General features: G+C 40.8%; 1 protein-coding gene across 1 annotated transcript in view; it reads left to right on the forward strand.

The window, feature by feature from the left end:
* Nucleotides 1-16175, forward strand: part of MAMLD1 (mastermind like domain containing 1) — a 243929-nt gene that overhangs the window by 101272 nt on the left and 126482 nt on the right. Inside the window, exon 4 of the mRNA XM_084212749.1 lies at nucleotides 15855-15928. The gene's annotated coding sequence lies outside the window, so the exon portion shown is untranslated. The remainder of the gene's footprint in view (nucleotides 1-15854; nucleotides 15929-16175) is intronic.

The raw sequence follows: 16175 nt of genomic DNA on the forward strand, positions 1-16175 counted from the left end.
TCGACAAATAGTATTGTTCAAGATAGGTTTTGATGATATTGTGAGGGGGGGGTTGTTTTGAGGGTTTTTTTAAGTCTCAGAAACCTCCAAGCATGATGTTTTTCATCAGATATAAACATACTTTCAGGCTGTGACCTCCAGAAATTACTTCCATAAAGGGAGTGCTGACTGAAATGATTGTAACCATGACTTTACTGTAACAATTTGCAAAATAGAGATGGTGCAGTAAGTGTGATGGTTTCATATACATTTACTCATGGCTTTTAAAATTACTTCTGTGGCTGGATACTAGAACCATCCTGCTTTATATTCCATATGCATATTTATATTTGGCTGTCCACAAGAACTATATTATCCTATCTCTGGGTAGGAAGTGCGTGGTATCTCCTGCCAGCATTGCCTACACTGGCTGTGCTACACCCTCACAGAGCAAGGCTTGTTACCTGCTGCCCATGCCTGCATTAAACTTCCTAGAAATAGAAGAGCAGTTTTATGGATGCAAAGAAGAGTGGTTTTGGTACAGTCCATGTTTACAATTCTAATTGGGATTAATAAAGAGAACACATGGCCTACACACACACACAAAAGGTACAGTGGCAGAGTATTGATTGAAATTAAATGAGTTATGTTCATGTTACAAAATTAACTTAAAAGTAACCTAGATCCACTTTCAAAGGCATTTAAGAGCTGAAGTCATTTTGAATCCAGAACCACTTTCTGAGAGCTGAAATAATCAAGTTACTTTAGGCACGGCAACAAATATTTGTATTTACAATCCTGTCAGTTTGAAACTTGGCTTATCATGTATTTGCCTGGACAAGAAACACTCTTACATTGATCGACTGTATACAGCATCTCTGACATTGTCTGTCTAAGGAATGAGCATTCAATTTTCATCCTCTTTCCTCTTTATCTGCATTGTCAGATCAGTGTTTGTAGTGGCACAAAAGGGGATATGCTATGAATAGTCCAACTTCCATTACACTGGTGCCCAGCAATGCAGGGGTGGATTTCTCTGGGAGAGTCACTGTAATTGTCTCTGAGCTTCATTAGCTGTCAGTGTCTCTGTATCTGACATGTCAAAACCCAGAGACAACCTACTAATTTCTTGTTGAAAGCAGCCACAGTCTCTAGAGCCTGAAAAGATACACAAGCTCCTTCCTTTTATGCTAACACACCTAACAAATGCCAAATGCTCTCACCTCTGGATGAAATCTGAAATCAGCAGGTTTTGTGGGTGCTCAGAGCTCTCAAATGGTTTTTTTAAGACAGAGACCACAGTGCTTCATCTGAGCTGGGGTTTGGGGGTTTCTTGGCATCCACCTGTGACTGCATCCTGTTGACAATGAGCAAGTCACTTAGTCCACATCCTCATTAGCTTCTTCATCTCAAAATGGAGCCCGCAGCTTTTTGTATCTCATAGGTCTGTGGTTAATTCCTGAGTATTGGTAACATGTTAAGATTTTATGGTCATGGTTATTTTAACAAAAAATGTCATGAATAATATTGGATTCTTAAGGTGTTCATATGAAATTGTTCATGTTTCATCTATCCTGACTCCACATCCAGATGACATCTAGGTCCTTCCCAGCCTTCAGTCTTGTCTCCCTGAGATGGAAACTCAGAGCATGTGTTGGAACCCAGCCATGATGTGTGGTGTGTGTGGGTGCACCACGTGGGTGCACATCTACCCTACATCTGTTAGGTGAGGTGCTGTGACAGGCAACATAGTTTGTCCTCTCCTGATGCCTGACTTCTCAAGGAATTTCTCAAGGAGGCAGCTTAGCAGCTCTCTATTCCCAGCCTAGTGGATCCAGAGCAGTCCTGGGGTACTTCTGAGAAGGCTGGGAGTTCTGCCCACGTGGTTGCCTTCAGCAGCAACATAATAAGCAGCAGCTTGTAGCACCATCACACCCTCCCACACTGGGGATGACTAGAATGTGCAGTTGTCTTCCTTGTTTCCTAATCCAGTACATGATTTTATTGCCCTTGGATCCTGCACTGATCCCAGACAGGCATACAGATCTCACACACTTACAAAGGAGGAAACCCTGAGAAATGCTGAATGTCTAGAACTTTAGCAGAGTTGCTGGTGACTCTTGATTCGCAGGATCACATCTGAGATGTATGATGTATGATGTACACGTGTTGTATGCAGTCCTTTTGCCCTTAAAGAAGAATTTTTATTTTGTATGAATGGCCTTGGCCAAAAATATTGTCTAAGCACACAGATGTTATATAGTCTTTACTGTGATTGCTTTCTGCAGTTTTGGAGCTGTTAATTTTAGCTCTTCATTTCCACAGCAAGACCTTTTGGCATCTTTGTGGAACAGGAGCAGGGTCCTGAATTAGCACAGCTCCTGGTACTGTCAGTGTATAAGTGAAGGAAGGAAATAGCTCCCCTGGTATGTACTTTTGCTGTAAGCTGAATAGGGATATTTGTTGAGATTCATTGAGGACTAGAGGCTGTAAGAAGCTGTGGTGTACTGTAGCTTCCCAGCAGAAGACAAGGGTATGGAGGCTCCAAGGAAAACAGACAACCTGTTTAATTCTCATAATGCTTACTGTCCTTTGCTTCCAGGATGAGCAAAGCCGTAAATGTTGAGCAAAGCAGTAAATATCAAGCAAAGGATGTTGATTTGTATGCGCAGCAATTGTTGGAATAAAAATCAGTTCAGACCCCAGTGACTCTTGCCAGCCCTTGTTATGGCTGTAGAGATCTGAAATCACAGCAAGTAAATACAACTGAAAATTTAGGGTGCCATCAGGTTGTAACTCCAAATAGATCCTTCTCCATTGCAGAATTGACTGGAAAGTTTCCACAGGAGGAGAGAGGCCTCAGGGGAGCAGGACCTGTGGAACTGTGTTGTGTGGGGAGCTGTATCCCCCACCCTGAGATGCTGCTGGCATTTTATTTGTTGTTAAGTAACACAATAATCTATTGCAGAGAGAACAAAATGAGAACTCTGTATCAGAGTGCAGATGCCAGACATGCATTAATAAAACAATAAATGAAATTAATAATTTATATGTGGCTGTTTTTACTTTTTGGGTGGGTTGTTTTTGTCTTTTTTTTTTTTAACACTAGTAGAAGGATATTACCATTCAAACTGAACTGGAATGAAATTACTTCTACTACAGATAAAACATATTCAGATGAGCAGCATGCTTTCCCCACAAAGCTAACTGCAATCCCAATTAACACTTCTCAAAACTGATTTTTTTTTCCCCCTGCTTCCTAATGAGGTTTTTTCCTCCCTGCTGTCTTGATACAAAGCTTTATGCCGTATGAGTGTGTTCATATGGTGCTTGAGTGCGTTATCTGACCTTGATTGGTGTTTTGGGAGCCAGTTAAATAGATTACATAGAGGTTACCTTGACAACTGTCTTTGCTGATTTAGCAATGCAGTTCATTCTTGGGCACAAGACTCTCAGCAACTGTGGAATTCCACTGACTTCATATTAATCATTAACACAATGTTCTGGAGAGGCTCTGCCGAGCTAGCAATAAGGACTGTATTGAAATTATTTTTTTAGTGGGTAAATGTTATAGACCAAGATATGTTTACAGTATGAAATGTTGTTCACAGTCATAAAATGAAAATATATGTTCCTGTTTATTTTTTCTCTCTCTTCTAGTTTCAACAATAATATTGGAATAATAAATCTCCTATCATGTCTGATGGGAAAAGATGGTCTTTTAAATGAAACTCTTTCCTTAACATTGATCTTGCACCATACCTTCTTTTAGGTCTGTGCTGTAACCTCGCAGGCATGACAGATAGTTAAATTCAGTGTGCAAAAGCTTATAAGCCTGGAATCTGATCTCTATTAACTTCAAGGAGATTGCTTCTGATTTACATTAGTCTTACATATTGGTCAAAACCTGGTGCTTTTCAAAAGATGTTGGTTGACAAGACAGGCACTTTCTTCTTGAAAACTGTTGTCCACAATTGTTTACAATAGCTTAAGCATTAAAACTCTTGTGTGATCAGGGCTTTGGGCTTTTTCTTTAAAATTAGTATTTTTACTCTTAAGTACCCAGCTCAACCAGAATTTTGCAGGAGGATGTCAAGATTTCAGGGCTGTATTTATTGCAAGAGGCTGGAAACCTTGTGGAAATTAGACAAAGATTTTTATTAATTAAATATGAAAATGAATAATGTAGTCAGAACAGGGACCACACCATGGTTTTTCTTCTACTATGATAATCAGTGTGTCTCATAATGTCTTGTCCATTGTCTTCATTTTCCATCTGCAGCGTTGTATGGCAAATCTAACTGGTTTTTTGGGTTGAAATTGCCTAATTGTGAAATACAAAATGTCATGTACAAAGTCAGTGGAGAACAGAGTTGAGGTCTGTGACACATGGATTTCACATGTAGAGGCAGATTATATGGGGCTTATGGGCAGATATATTGGGCTAAATATTTTGTAAGTGCTATCAGGTAATGAAATACTAAACTTTTCTTTTTTAACTGCCATCATTACATTTCAGAGTTAGTCCATTACAAATAAAAAAGTCATTTGTACTTCCTGGAGCAGTTGTTTGAAAACTCAGAAAGACAGAATTAATCATGGTGTCTTTAAGTCCTGATTGTGAGTTACTGTTCACCCAGTTTGAGAAATATTTTCTTTCAACTGAAATTATACTGAAGAATGATTTCCCCCAGATTTGTTCTCCCATTCTTTGAGCAGGTTGTTGCTGGGCCAGTACCACAGGCATGAGCCATGTTTTTTGTTTGGGGTGAGGACAGTGTGCACATTGCTGGACCTGTGGCCACTGCAGCTACTGAGGATTTTTCAAGGTGTTTTCTGCAGAGTACAAATGCAATTGGAACTCTTCTCTTGAGCAGTGTCTGGGTGTGGTCTCATACTCTGTTTACAGCCAAGAAAGACCCTTCCCTCACTCCAGCACAGAGGACTCCACATAACCACACAAAGAGGCGGTTCTGTCTGAAGAGCTTTCAGATTTTTTGGAGACAGGTATCTACAGTCATTCATGAATGGCTTAGTGAGACATGATATTTGCCTTTGCACTCCTGATTTTGTGTGCCCAGTGCTTCCTGGCATGCTGACAGCATTGAGACAAACATCAGAGACATAAGTCAGTCAGAACAGCCAGCAGGAACTGGATTGTGTGGCTGAGTTACTGTACCCAAATACGTCTCTTCCCTGCCTCCCCCACCACAGCTCTTCTGCATGCCCAGCTTAGGACTTCTTAGCATAAAAATACACAGGTCTGCAGCTGGAGCCTAATTCTGGACATGCACCAAAGTACCTCTGATACAGTACACTGACATTTATTTTTTGCTGGTGCAGGATCAGAATCAGTCTGAAGCAGGCTGGTGGGGCTTCTTATTCAGAAGAACACCCAAATACTTCACTGCAAGAGTGAGTGGAATTGCTTACAGATTGCTTAAGGAAAGGAGAACTTTGTTACTAGAGATTTTAATCTGTCACTTTAAAAGACAGTGATTATTTCCATTACATGCTCTAGGGTGTTTCAGAATTGGCAGAGTTGATTTGTTTTGGAGGCCTGTAACCCTGCAAGAATTCAAAAGTAGCACACTTTGGGGCTTCTAGTTTTAAGATACAGGGCACAGCTGATGGAGATTTCCTTGACACAGTTTCTTTTTTTTTCCCCCCACATCTAATGGGTTTGACTGTTCAGCACAGAGGTGCCCAGCTGCCAGTCACCTGACTGTGTGGTGCTGGAGTATTGGTCCTGCTGGAGAAGGAGATGGAATAGCCAAAGTATAAATAGAGACAGGGTTGGTTTAGAGGTGTTAATCACAACTAGGAAAGTTCCTTTTATCAAAGGAACCTACAAGCATGAAACAATTTTACTTCTGCATTTTGTACTAATAGAATTTCCAACTATCTTTGACTCATTTTAAAATGCAAGGGTCAACAGAAGTCTTATTTTAGAAAAGAATCCATTGCAAACTGCTTTTAGCCAAATGTAAGTTTTACACCCATTTATTCATTCCTGCAAGCTGTGACCTCATGTGATCAGAATCCAATCCATTTGTCCCATCTGCATTTCTGCCACTGCAGGAAGTAAGGGAAATATTTCTGTCTCTCATGATAAATAATTATTTCCCTTGTTCATATGTGAATGCCCTGTGTAAACCCAGTGGCCCAATGTACTGATAATTGCCACATTTCAGCATTCATAAGAAAAAAAGGGTTTCATAACTATCAAATTTCCACTGGTAGGAATTTGAAGAAAATGTGTTTTGATGCCAAGTATCTATGCATATCAGAGTTTAATAATGAGTCAAGACAAACATCCATGGTAACATCTGGGATATATTTATGCTTTAGCCATTTAACCAGTCTGGTCAGAAGTTTCAAATCTGTGTTTATCTGAGCCTGAGAAACTTTTTCCAATATTATTAGATGTAGTTTGAGGTCTATAGACTTGAGATTAATGGCTGTTTAAAGCCTTTAAATTTCTGCAGAAGAACAAAAAAGAAGAAACATTCACAGACTTAGATAATGAAAGAGTCACTCATGGATTATCAGGAGGATATTTCAGCAAGATACTGTAGAAATGTTGTTAAATTATGAATAGCAGCCACTGTGGTATATTCTCAGAAGATATGGTCAAAACTATCAATGCTGAAGTTATGCAAAGAGTTAAGCAGGGCTTTCTCCAGGCTGATGAAGCAAATGGCTCTGGAACCTATTAATTCTTTTCCCAGAGAATACTCCTGTGGTATTGGTGCCTGGTGCCCGATGGGCTTTGCACTAGAACAAAAAGCATGTTTAGATGCTGATGCTGGAAGCTGCTCTAACTTATGCTTTGGGACTGTCTAGCAATTAGGTTGGGATTGGGGGATTTCAAAAGTCACCTTTGCACCTCCTGCTCTGAGCTGCAGTCTGCTTTTTTATCTTGTATCACACATCATACTGGGGCATGGGATTGGAGCAGTAATTTACTGTATTACTTTTCCCTAGATGCCAATAAATAGAAAACATTTTGTATTTTTTACAGATTTACTCTTTTGAAATAACTCCAGAATTTAGGATTTATCCAATGTTCGTCTGGGAGGAAAAAACCTTTGCAGACTTTTGTTGTTATATATGTTTTTCTAAAAGATCCTTAATGGAACAAGATCATTCCACCTGTGTGTCATCATTCAGTGTAAGGGTAAAATTGTCAACAGACTGCAGGGAGATGAGCACTCTGGTTTCCTTCATATTGAAGTAAGATATATGTGTGTTATTTCCTTACATGTCACCTGGAAGGTTTCCCCTGAGTATTGCCAAGTCATACAATTAACACTGCTGAATTCCCCACAAGAGTCTGCACTTCTGATTTTGTACCCACACTAAGACAGTGATTCCAGCCCCAGACCAGCTTCATTGTTGACTAACACCTGGTACAGGTAACTAGAAAACTTGTACATGTTTATGAACAACAAAGGCTTTGCTAAAGCAAGACAGAGCACTAGCTTAGAATACAGAATGATTTCTCCATCTTCACTTTATTTTTCCTTTTCTCAGAGGGTGGGGAAATGGGAAAAAACAACCTCACAGGTCAAGGTTGAAGACTTTGTAGTGCAGAACAACAAAGCTTGACTGTGATAATCTACAGAGCACCTGCCCTGAGGATAAACAAACAGTTCACATTTTTCTGCTTTCAAGTATGGTATGAGCAGAATAGCACAAGCAAAAGATTCTTTTGAACCTTATAGGAAAGGGAAAATGGAAATCTTAAGAACAAACAAAGTATTTTATATCCTGTGCTGGATTTTGTAATAGAAGCTGCAGCATGCAAATCAAATTGATCAAAACCAACCATATCATAAACCATGATTGGATCTGAGACAAGAAGGTATTCTCCCTGTTTTTACCAACTCATTCTTGAGCTTTATTTTGTCTTCCATGCCCTGTACCTTGCTGATGGCAGAAGCTCACTGCTTGCCTCGTGAACCCCGCCTGAGTTTAGTCTCTTAAGCAGGGTGATTTTTCCAAAAAGTTTTCCTAGTTGCTATGCTTTAATATTCTTTCCAGGTACTCCAGAACATTCCAGCAACTCTTATTCTTTATAGCCTGAATAATCACATTTTTAGACTCTGCTGTTCTAAAGCCTTCTCCTAGCTAGTAGAATTTTCATAACTAACACACCAGACACCTACATGGTCCATGCTGATCATCCCACAGACATGCATGCAGGTTTTTCCTCCCTCTTCTGCATTTCTGTTGTTCAAATATGGTGTTGATGAGACTCCAGGAGAAGTCTTGCATGATCTCTTCTCTGTGCATGATACGCTCTCCAGCCTTTGTGAAAATGTTATTTGGGATAATCCTTCAAGGAAAAAGTTTCCCTTTCAAGTCTTGGGTCTCCTAGCACAAACACTGAGCAAATGGGCTTCTGGTAACTTTAATTTTACTTCAGCTGACTTCCAAATTTTACAGAAATACAGAATAACTGAGGAAGAGCATTGACAGACTGCCTAGGGAACCATTAACCAAGAGTACATGGTTAGGCAGAGATATTAAGCTGTGTGTTGCTAAAACACAGAAAGGGAGCACAAACCTTAGGAGTTCACATCAGGCTGAACGTCAACAACTGAGTCCAACAAACAGACACGCTTGGATTTCCAGCAGACTTTGTCCTGTTTAGGAGGTGGTTGGCTGAGTCCCTTGGGAGGCAGTCCTGAAGGGCAGTCCAGGAGAGCTGGACATACTTTAAGAAGGAAAGTGTAAAAGCACAGGAGCAGGCTGTCCCCATGTACCAAAAGACTAGGCAGCTGCACAGAGAGATTTGGTTGTAACTCAGGAACAAAAGGAGAGTTTATGACTTTTGGAAGAAAGGGCACACAACTCAGGACTACAGAGATATCATGAGACTATGCAGGGAGAAAATTAGAAGGGCCAATGCTTTGACACCGTTTCCCACAGCATTTCCATGGAGAAACTGGTTGCTCATGCCTTGGATGGGTGCAGTGTTCACTGGGTAAAAACTGTCTGGATGGCCAGGCCCAGAGGGTGGTGAGGAATGGAGTGGCATCCAGCTGGGGCTGTCACCAGTGCCGTGCACCAGGGTCAGTACTGGGGCCAGTTCTCTTATCACATCTTGATTGATGATCTGAACAAGGGGACTGCAGGCATCCTCCGATGTGGATGGCATCAAGGTGGGTGGGAGGAAGGACCAAGGCAGTGACCATACCCTAGTGCTGGGAACTGGTCAGGCCACACCTCACATCCTGTGTTCAGTTTTGGGTCCCTCATGACAAGAAAGACATTGAGGGGCTGGAGTGTGTCCAGAGAAGGGAACAGAGCTAGGGAAGAATCTGGAGCACAGGTGTGATGAGGAGCAGCTGAGAGAGCTGGGGGTGTTTATTCAGAGAAAAGGAGGCTCAGGGGGAACCTTATCACTCTCTACAGCTGCCTGAAAAGAGGTTGTAGTCAGGTGGGGGTTGGTCTCTTCTCCCAAGTAACAAGCAATAGGACGAGGAATTTGCCTCAAGTTGTGCCAGAGGAGCTTTAGATTTGAGATTGGGAAAAATTGTTTCACTGAAAGGGTTGTCAAGCACTAGAACAGGCTGCCCAGAAAAGTGGTTGACCTAGGGTCCCTGAAGGTATTTAGGAGATGTGTAGATGGCAATTAGGTCATGGTTTAGTAGAAGACTTGGCAGTGTTGGGTTAACTGTTAGACTTGGTGACCTTAGAGGTCTTTTCCATACAAAAAGATTCTATAGTTCTAGGCTTGCTGGTGTCCTGAAAGCTGTTGCTGACTACAGCCTGGCTCTATCTTGATCCCACTGGAAATCCCTGAGATAATTCCTATTTATTTCCATTGCTGAACAATCCTGGGAATTGTTGCTTTATCCTGGTCTTAGAAAATTCAGAGCCAGCATGGTTAAGGGGTAAGGGTTATTACCTCAGTATTTAATAAGGATCCTTCTGGTGTACCACTTCGCCGAGGTGCGATGCACCACAATGCACACACACAATAGATCACCTATACAATTTACAGACCTTAAAAATGAGCAGATCTAACAAGGATGCCCCAATGGGAGGCCTGGATGAATGGTGTGATATTCCCCCATCCGTGGAATGCCTCCCTGGATGGACCAAATCTCCAGTTTGCAGGATATGTTCTAGAGTCGACCTTGGTTTCCCAGGATAGTGTAGGGTTTTCTGGCCTCCTGCTGTGAGGTAGGATGTTTGGTCTCCTGGCCTAACAGAATACTGGGGCTATGCTAAGTTATCAGACTTTAGGAGTTACAAGTATGCAGCCTAAGAATACTGAGGATACATAAAATTATATAAAAGGTATATAAAAGAAAAGGCAAAAAATCATCTTGGCATCAGAATAATAGAAACATTTATATGCAAAGAAAATGTGTGTGTGTGTTTATGATTCTCCTCTGGGTTCTATTTTCTGTAGAATCAAAGTCCCAGTTCCCATTTCATGATGAATCTAAGTCTTCACTTCTGTTAGCACCACAGAGAAATCTCTGACAAGACAGATGTCTGCAGCCACCAGAAGCCTTAAATTGAACACCTAAAAATAGAAAGCTGCAGAATTTATAAATATTTTTGCAAATCAACCTTTTATAACTACCCTCCTTTTGTAGCAGTGGTAGTTAGCATTGAAATCCAAGTATATTTCAGCAAAAGAGAAAGCTGACCAAGCAGCCCAAGAAATTCTGCAGAGTTCTGCAAATTGCAGGAGGCCCAGGGAAGGAAATCACTGCACGCCAATTTTTTCCACTGATTTCTATTGTCTCTACTTATCATATGTAACACTAGGAATGCAGTGTGGAGCACTCTATCTTCTCCTCAATCCTTACATAGCTAATAACCTGAATATATTTTATGACTTTGTACTCTCATTCAGCATACTTTACTCTTCAGTTAGAAAATATGATGTGCCCTTTTTGCTCTTTGTTCACAAACTAGTTTGGAGAAGGATCGACAGGTAGTGTAGAAAGCTGGTATTGGATCTGCTAAGATCTCTTCCTGTTCAGATTTGCTTTCTGTGGCTGGAGGCTACTCTTGATAGTTATTTGGAATGAAATTTTGTTCATCCCCTTAACAAAGAGATAGTTGGTTCCATTCAGCACTTCCACGAACTTCAGACAGTGTTTATATAGTGTGTATTCAAAACACGCCAGCTATTTCTTGCCATCATGTAGTTTCTCTGACCATGAGCTGGGCTTCTCTTTTATCAAAGGGCTTCTGTTTACCTGGCATCTCTTTTTGTTCTTTTGTATCTTTCTCTGTGCAATCATTCCCTACACTGCAGAATTTCCCTGAAATGGTTTCTTCAGCTTTTCCTCCAAAGACTTGCTCCTGTCTCCCTGTCTCACACCTGAGGTTGATACTCCCTTCTTGTCTTCCCTGGCTTCAGCATGTGGACATTGCTGTGGAGCCCATGAGCAAATCACTGTGGATGATTTCTGTTTATATCTCCTGTCTCAGTGTACCTCCTCGTTGGAACTTCTCTCCTCTCTTGTGCATCCCATAACCCATTTCTTTCTGGTTTCACATTGCTACTGGAGCAATCTGTACCAGGTAGGAGCAAATTCAGGGAAGTTACTTAACCCAAGAAATTTCACCTTCCAGGAGAGACCTTTGCTGATGAATAGATCTCTTCAAATTGGTCTCTACTACCAAGACATTGCCAGGGAAGTCAAACCAGTAAAAGCTTCTTGTTAAGGATTGAGTACTGTCTATAAAAACTGCCTGTATTGCTAACCAGACTTCTCTAATTATCTAAACCATCCTGCTGAAGATTTTTTTTTGCTGCTATAAATTGTGCCAGCTCAGGTGATTTCCTTTCTAAGCTCTTTTGGCAAAGTACTGCCTATGCAGTGCTTTGTAGGCTAAAAGGATCCCTTATGGAGGATTTTTTTGGACCAGGTGAATTTTTCTATTGGTCTGATATGAATATCTATGAAAATCTAACTTGGGTCATACCAAAGCCTTTGGCTTAGCTGCAGGAGTGGGAACTCGAGAGAAAGAAAGCAAGAGACACTTCTATTGCAGCCAAAAAAGCCCCAGAAAGATCTCAGTATGCCCAGTCCCAATACTTAGGTAAATAGCTAAGTACATCCACTGTCACCAAGGATGTTGGCTTGACAGTCTGTGTCCTTCCTCTGCTGCCTGTTGGAGTCATCATGGACAAGACATATTTGCTATTTTCTTAAGCTTATGCAGGCCATTGAAAATGCTGGGCCAGATGAACAAGTCCTTTAGATTAATGCCAGTGAACCTCTTTACACCAGCTGACAGCCTAGCCCATAATGCACTAAATGCTATTTATTATTTTATTTTGTTTGCTAGAGTGACAATGGAAATGACAGTGATACACAGGTCAATTCGATCCTGCTGACATAGCCTTCAGGGCTTTATGTTGGGGGTTTTTTCCCCCCTCTCCCAGGAGAATCTCCCTTACAGTTTTATATTTGGTAAGGTTTATTAAATAAGCTCAGCATATTAGCAGTCTCATAAGCTTGTTATTTTTTGTATCTCTTTATTTCTTTAGCTTTTTTAATCATCATGGTACTTGAAGTTGCTAACATGAAAAACGCAGTGTAAGAATAAATAATCATTATTATCAAAGTGCTTTCATAAAATGATCAGTAGGATTAAATCCTTGTTAAAGCAGCATTATTGGTCATGATTATCATTATTATTACATATTAATTAGTCATACCAAGATAGTGCAGCTTTCAGAATTATCTTTACCAAAGTCAGTTAAATACAAAGGTTTCAAATTGCAATAGATTTAGTGGTTTAGGACATAGTACTGGGATTATAGATAATATTATTTATTCAGTTCAGTACTTGCAAAGAGCTGATGATGTGCTCAGTGCTGTGCACAGCAGAATTTGCTGTCTGAAACATATACTTTAAGAAAGGCAAATGATATAGTTGCATTAGAGTACAGGGTTTTTTTTTCTGAAATCTGGGAGTTCAGTGTTGTTTATGGCTCTGCTATTTCCTGTGCCTGTTAAATTTCGTGCTTTGTCATTTATTTAATCTTTCTCTGACTCAGTGTATTGATGTGCATAAAGACCATTCTATTAATTAATCTGTGTACAGTATTTTAAATTATAGGTACCATATAAGAGTGGAGCATTTTTTCCCATACCTGAGAAGAAGCTGCAGCTGGCATCAATTGCCATGTCTGTAAACTCTTCATAGATGTGGTTAATGTAACTGCGAGGTGATGTGATGGGCAGATTGTGTACAGCACACTTCCCTCTTTTTCTTTTATCTGAAGTGATGCTATTACTCCTGCCCTTTGATGGAGTAACCTAGCCAACTTCAAGAGACACGGGATAAGAAAAGACTGACAAATAAAATATTGTTATGGCAGGTGTTGCAAGATGGTACTGTTATATAAAGTCTTCCATGCTTTTTTTTTTCCCCCACCTTATTATGTGAGCAAACGTTCAGTCTTGGGAAGACACAATGTGTTTGTAAATTTTCTTTTGCAAGGTCTTGGATAGAGAAAGTCAAATAATTCATTTTGTTGCCTCAGCCTGTGGATGGAGTTGTTCTGGAGACAGATTCTCTCTAACAGACAGGCGTTAGTACTGGCTAAATGCCTAAGCAGAGCCATCGCCCTGCTGCCATCTTTTTTCCAGGTCTAATTTTGCTTGTTGTCGTCTCTCTTTATGTCATGTCTCAAATTTAGCATCCCAGGCTCTTCAGGGGCAAGACTCTGTGTGAGAGACAGAAATCCACCCTAGGCACTGAGTCTTCCTGCAAAGCTGGACCAGGTGGGGAAGTTAAAAATGCCAGTCCCAGGAGCCACCATATTGAAAGGGGAACTGGTGGGTGAGACGGGAGCAGATGCCCCAGGGGAGGACAGCTCTCTGACCTCTGAGTGCATCAGTGTCCCCTGGGACTCTGAAATTTCTCTTGAAGGTTTATGCTCAAAGGAAGCTAACACTTCTCTACAAAACAGCCAAACAGAGTGAGGAAGAAACTTTTTTTTTTCTGCTAATTGAACGTCTTCTAGGAAATGGAAAGCTAAATGTCCCTCTGCTAAATCTGGCATATAGAATTAAATTTAGGTCTCAGAAGGGCTCTGCCCACCAGGATTTTTGAGCAGCACTGTGGGCTCTCTTAGCCTCTTCCAGTGTCACTGCTACAATTTGTGTTTTATGCAGTGAAATACCAGTGGTTGAATTACTTGATGAGATGTCCCAACTTTGTCACTTGCCACATGAGCGATATAACCATTGTTTTATAGGATATTCCTGTCACGGCCTCATCTTAATGCTTTGGAAGAGCCTGACACTCTTAAGAGATGGAAGAGATCCAAGTTGAGATCCCCATCCAAGAGAGGAACAGTGGGGTTTAAAATGTGGATCACCCAGGCCACAGGCACGTACCCCAGCCCCTACCATCAGGATTTAGTACATGTTTAAAGGTATTGACTGAACTGGCCCCTGCTGGTTAGTAAATAGTCTGTGGTGCTCAGTAACCTGGTCTAGATTCTTGCCATTAATGTGCCACGGGGGGCTTAACCTATTATGGACATAATGGCTCTTCCTTTAAAAGCACCAAACTCCTCTTGCACTCAGTGTCGTTTTGGGGTATGCAAGGAATGCGCGAGCAGGCTGCTGAGAGCAGCAGCCAGTCATTTGAGCAGGCTGAACTTTTTGCCTGGCTGCCCTATTTAAAATGGGTACCAGTGGAGCAATAGATTGGCATCTGATGTTAGTTAGGAAAAAAACCCTACACACTTAAGTGAAACAGTAGCAAAGTGATTTTTTTTGTAAATCTCTGGAATTAATAATTACAGCTATTTGAGAAGAAAAACAGTATCATTCATACTGAAATATATTCTCTTCCTTCCCACAGGGGAAGCCTGTGTAGGTGTGGAGCTGCAGTCTGGGAAATTAAAAAATGCAAATTAAAAAATGCAAATGTAAAAGAGAGGCATTGCTTGCTGCAGTGCTCTAAGGGTTTTCTTGAATAGCAGCAAATTAAAGAAATGCTATGTAATCAAAGTTTATATCAAGCCTATGAAAGAAAAGCAGCATTATCTCTAAATATAGTGATAGTACTCTGCTCCTGATCCTTTGTATTGTATACATATTACCAGTAAATTACAAAGCTACTGTATTATGGGTTTCAACAAGTCCTTGAAGAAAATGCACATTACCCTTTTATATGCCACTTTATCCTGTTGTATTAAAACATGATGGTTAGGAAGGAAAAGATACTTGGGCTATTATTTTTTTCAGCTCAGTTCATTCAGGTTTCTTCACTCCATTTCCCTTTGCTGTCAGTACCAACAAGTGCTTCCCAACTGGAGCTTTTTGCTGCCAGTGGTAATACAGGTCAATCAGATAAACTGCACTGATTGAATAGAAGTTTAGATAGTAGATTGCTGTATCTTCCACATCCCCTCTCAATTTAGCTGTATATAACACTATCCACCTGCTTTTCTCAGTTTCACATCAACTTCATTTGTGGTCTGTTTGCAACATTTCCCGCAAAAGACCAACACAGCCCATCTAGGGGATAAATGCACATGCAAATATTATCTGTCCAGCGTTTCAAGATAAGCACAGTGCAGTGAGAAGGAAGGTAAGCAACATGGCCACTTAGGAACTTCCCAGCACAGGGATAGAGAATGGAAACATCCAAATGGATTAACAGCACAGAGAGTGGGCAATGTGGCTGAGGAAAAGGAGAGAGAATCAGGCAAGTGGTGCATCCTAGCAACATTCAGGTAACCTGTGGTCTCCAAGGCAATATGTAACTGATTTTGAGAGGATGAGATCATTGCCAACTAAAATGAAAAATAAGCTGTGATGGAAACTCATATTTATTTGATTGCTAATTACAATCACTTTCTCCTGCAGAACTCAGGATATGTTGGGCATGACTAAGAACAGAGGGCCAGCCATAAACCACATAGCTGGGAGTTTCACCAAAGGTAAGGAAACTCTCTTTAGGTTTTGCTTCCTCTGTTTGAAAGAACTTGTATTGCTTTGTGCTGAGGTGATTGCACAAGTTTTGTTATTTTTTTGTGATTCTCGGTCAGCAAACTCACTGGAGCCAGAGGTTTGCCCATGACAATCTCTGGGCTCCTGCAGAGATTGGGTGGAAAGTAAAATAGAAATGGAAGGTTGTGGAGTCTTCTTTCCTCAAATGTTACAGGGGAAGTTTGCAACCACAGCAAG

This window comes from Fringilla coelebs (assembly GCF_963513975.1).
Source record: "Fringilla coelebs genome assembly, chromosome: 11".
Classification (NCBI taxonomy): domain Eukaryota; kingdom Metazoa; phylum Chordata; class Aves; order Passeriformes; family Fringillidae; genus Fringilla; species Fringilla coelebs.